Source organism: Gossypium arboreum, chromosome 13 (assembly GCF_025698485.1).
Source record: "Gossypium arboreum isolate Shixiya-1 chromosome 13, ASM2569848v2, whole genome shotgun sequence".
Classification (NCBI taxonomy): domain Eukaryota; kingdom Viridiplantae; phylum Streptophyta; class Magnoliopsida; order Malvales; family Malvaceae; genus Gossypium; species Gossypium arboreum.
The window spans coordinates 50,290,237-50,295,222 of record NC_069082.1 but is presented as its reverse complement, the minus strand read 5'-3'; the positions used below and the strand labels follow the sequence as shown (position 1 = coordinate 50,295,222).

At 34.1% G+C, this 4,986-nt stretch overlaps 1 non-coding gene across 1 annotated transcript; it reads left to right on the top strand.

The window, feature by feature from the left end:
- Positions 1-492: 492 nt before the first annotated feature.
- Positions 493-598, top strand: LOC128287055 (small nucleolar RNA R71). The gene has a single exon (XR_008277755.1). It is a non-coding gene; the product is annotated as a small nucleolar RNA R71 (small nucleolar RNA).
- Positions 599-4,986: the final 4,388 nt, after the last annotated feature.

Sequence of the window (4,986 nt, the reverse complement as noted above, 5' to 3'; positions counted from 1 at the left end):
ATTTCTGACACCGAGATAAATTTAGACAGTATCTTCAAGGTTCGATTTCTTTTCCTGTTGATAGGGTTGTTGTTGAAAACCTGGAGGATGTTGTGGTCTTTGATTTCCTTGACTGCCCCACGAGAAATTGGGATGGTTCTTCCAACCTGCATTATAAGTGTTACTATATGGGTTATTTTGGGATCTAGAGTTATTGTTACACATATATTGAACTTGTTCCTCCTCGATGCTAGGGTTGAAGGGTTGATACTCTGTGTATGCTCCTCCTCCATTCGTCTCGCACCTCATTACTGGATGTACCTGAGTAGAACCAAGTAAACCATCAATCTTTTTATTTAGAAGTTTACCTGGTTTGACAGCATAGTAACTGGATCGACGTTATAAATGACTGCTGTTTTATTATTGATAGTTCCGCCAGCAGCTGCGTCAACCATTTGTCGAGTCGAAGGATTCAGGCCATTATGGAAAGTTTGAACCTGTAGCCAAAGCAGTAACCCATGGTGATGGCACCTTCTCAGTAAGTCCTTGTATCTCTCCCATGCATCGTAAAGAGTTTCTAAGTCCATCTGCACAAACGAAGAGATATCGTTATGTAATTTGGCCATTTTAGCCGGCGAAAAATATTTTAATAGAAATTTTTCGAAAATTTGTTCCCAAGTAGTGATTGACTCTCGTGGTAACGAGTTCAACCACTGTTTAACTTTGTTTCTCAATGAAAAAGGGAATAACCGAAGACAAATGGCATCGCCAGAAACGCCATTAATTTTAAATGTATTGTAGAATTCCAGGAAATTTGCCAGGTGAGTGTTCGGATCCTCATCCTGTAAACCATCAAACTGAACAAATTGCTATATCATTTGAATAGTGTTATGTTTTAGTTCAAAAATTGTTTGAAGCAATAGTAGGCCTAACTATACTTGACTCAGTTCTTGTTAAATTAGGTTTAGCATAATCATACATAGTACGTGGAGCAGGATTCTGATTTGCTAGTTCAACATGTACTGCAGGAGGTAGCTGATTGTCTTGGTTTTCAGCCATCTCTTTGGTTGGGGTTTGAGTATCGTCCTCTTGCTCGTTCTCTTTGTATCTTAAGCTTCGCCTTATTTCTCTTTGGTTTCTGCGAATTGTGTGATCGATTTCTTCGTCAAAAAGTAGTGGTCTTGACGAGTTTTTTCTAGTCATAAACTATAAAAACCTGCCAAGAGAAAGAAAAAGTAAATTAATAAATAAAAATAAAATAGAATTAACTTGCAAGAAAAATAAATGGCTAAAGTAATAAAAATTGAGCGTTCCTAATATCTTAGTTCCCCGGCAACGGCGCCAAAAATTTGATTGCAATTTTCGTGTGAAAGGCTTTAAATATTTATAAAGAATCGTTCTTGAAACTAACTATTATCATGATGTAGGCAAGTGTACCTATCGAACAATAGTATAGTTTTAGCAAGACCAGATTGTCAAACCCAAAGGAACTAAAAGTACTAGTAATGACTGTCTTTTTATTATCTAGACTAAGAAAAAGGGTGTTTTGTTTTAACTAACTAATTATCTAAACTAAGAATTCACAGAAAGTAGAATTAGGGGATTACTTTTGGAAAATGATTGAATTAAGACAATAGCTAAGTAAAAATCCACCTAGACTTTACTTGTTAATCTGGCTCCGAATTAGACGATTTACTCATTTAACTTGTCCCGTAGAGATCCCTAAGTTATGTTATTATCCCTATTCAGGACTAATAATGTCTAATCCCTAGATTGAATAATTGAGACTTTTCTCTAATTAACACCCTAGGGTTACATTAACTCGATCTATGGATCCCCTTATTAGGTTTCACCCTAATCCGGCAAAATCTTGTCACCCTATGTTTAGGCGCGCAATCAACTCTGCTTAATTATGACAAATGTACTCTTAGACAGGGTCTATTCCTCCTATGAATAAGAGCTTATCTTGAATCAGTATCCTGGGATATCAAAACAAGAATTAAGAACACATAATTAAGAACAAGTTAAATATTTATCATACAATTCAAAAAATAATAACAAGATTCGTCTTAGGATTCATTCCACTTAGGTATTTAGAGGATTTAGTTCATAACTAAAAAGGAAAACATCTCAGAAGAATAATAAATACAAAACATAAAGACAACCCAAAACTCTTGAAGGGAAATTAAGGGGAGATCTTCAGTTTTGATGGTGAATCTGGCTTCTGAGATGGATCAATCAGCTTGCCTTGAGCAGTTCCCTGCTTCCTTCTCTCTGTGTCCCTTTTCCTCTTCCTTTAGGGCGTATTTATAGGCTTTAGAATGCTTAAAAGCCCTCAAAATTAGCCTTTTCCAAATTGGACTCAACTTGGGCTCGGTAGGGACACGCCCATGTGAGTCGTGCTTCGATTCTGCCAAATTGACACGGCCGTGTGGTCTAGCCGTGTAAGGAAGTCCAGGCTGTGTTGATTTCGTATTTTGGCCCATTTTCTCTATTTTTGGCTCATTTCTCGTTCCTTTCGCTCTCCTATGCTCACCTAAGTATAAAACATGAAATTAAGGCATTAGGAGCATCGAATTCAATGTGTTAAGCATGGGGTAAAAATATGTATAAATTGCGGTTTATCAACAACAGTCATACCAAACATGCCAAAACACAAGGCAATATATATACATCATATATCACTGACCAAACTTATGATTTAAGCCAACTTAAAGGGCGAAATACACACCAACATTTACATCATAAGCAAGCCAAATCTCATGTCTATATCATAACTCAAAACATATCATCATATCACTAGCCTATACATGTCATATATCATATTTACATAGCATCAAAAGTACCAACAAGTAGTGATAGTGTGATAACGGTTCTTGATGATCCCTGAAGTCTGAGCTAGCTTTGATACTCTATAAATTACGGAAAGAACACACAAAGTAAGCCATACAAATAACTTACCACATGCATCAACATCATTTCCATTAATAGGCAAACTATGAGTAAGCATTTATAAGTTCACAAACCTTTCTCATTATACACATATTGAATATCATAGTTGAATTCATCAATTACTTCCCTTTTCAAAGCTCATATGAATCTCGTATGTACCTGAGTCACTTAACTTTTTTACACATTCTTTCTCGACTTGACTTTGCCCATTGAACCATTCGAAATCGTTAAGGATACTCGAAAATCACATAAAGCTCATACAATGCCATATCCTAGATATGGTCTTACATGTTATCACATATCGATATCACTGTCCCAGACAGGGTCTTACACGAAATCATATAATGATGCCAATGTCCAAGACATGGTCTTAGACGTAATCACAATACAATGCAATGTCCCAGACATGGTCTTACATGTAATCACATCTTGGTAATCCTAATGTCATGACATTTGTATCCTATACTATTCCTAAGGTTCGTACGGGACTTTCAGATATCGTAACTTCATCGATTCTTGCTCATAATTGCTTGTCCAACATCCATAGCAATTCAACAACAAATTAACATATATAAATCAATTTAAAGACGTTTATTTTCATATGAACTTACCTCGTATTAAGGATTGATGTATCGGGTCGACTATTCAATATCCTTCAATTTCCCCCGATCTAAATCCGATTGCTTTCTTTCAGGATCTATATGAATTCAAAATTAACTCATTTATTCATTAATTCATTCAATTCAGTCCAAAAACACATATTTAAGTAAATTTTCACTTTAGCCCTAAACTTTCACATTTCTTACTATTAAGTCCTTTTTTCGTAAAAATACAAATTACACCAATTTTGATTTACTATAGGTCCCTAGCGGCACATTTTTTTATTTATTTCACAAATCAATCCCTCAATTTACATTTTTCATAATTTAATCCTATTTAAGCATTTTCATCAAAAATCACTTTACAAAACATGAAAATTTATCAAAATTATTCATTTTACATCATCAACATTCAAAAACATCAAGTTATCATCAATGAAAACCTAGAAATTCATCAAAAAATTTAAAAACATCAAGTTATCATCAATGAAAACTCACAATCTTCAATTGAGCATCAACATGGCCGACCCCTAGAAAGCTTGTTAATGGCTTTTTCCTTCTTTATTTTTGGTTGAAAATGGTGAAGACGAACATAAATTTTAGCTTTGGTTTTATTAAATTATGATTTATTTAGCTAATTACCAAAATGACCTTATTTATTATCCTTTAAAAACACTTAATGGATGGTTATTCATGTCAATTTCCACTATCATAGGTCTATTCACAACATAAGGACTTCACATTTAATTAGTCATAGCAAATAAGCACTTAAACAATTAGAATGCAACTTTTACATTTTACTCAATTTAGTCCTTTTGTCAAATTAACCATCCGATCGATAAAATTAAAAAACTAAACTTTCACACATATCTAAACACATGTTATAAACACTAAAAATAATATTAAAATATTTTTCCAATCTCGGATTTGTGGTTCTAAAACTACTATTTTGATTTAGCTAAAATCGGGCTGTTACAGATAGTCAATAATCAAATTATAATCTTTTAATAACTCAAGCCACCTGTGCTACCTCAGATTCAATTCTTTCTGCGTCATCAAATACTTCAAACTCTTATGATTTGTAAATATATGACATTTTTCACCAAATAAGTAATGCCGCCAGATTTTCAATGTAAACACAATGGCTGCCAATTCAAGATCATGTATCGGGTAGTTCTTTTCATGCGACTTTAACTGTTTCGAGGCATAGGCAATTATTTTTCCTTCTTGCATCAAAACATAGCCTAAACCATTCAACGATGCATCATTATAAATTACAAATTCTTTACCTAATTCAGGTTGAACTAACACAGGTGCTACAGTAAACAAGGCTTTCAATCTGTCAAAACCCTGTTAGCATACATTAGACCACTAGAATTTCACATTTTTCTGCAACAATCGAGTCATCGGAGAAGCTATCATTGAGAACCCTTTAACAAACCTTCAGTAATATCCA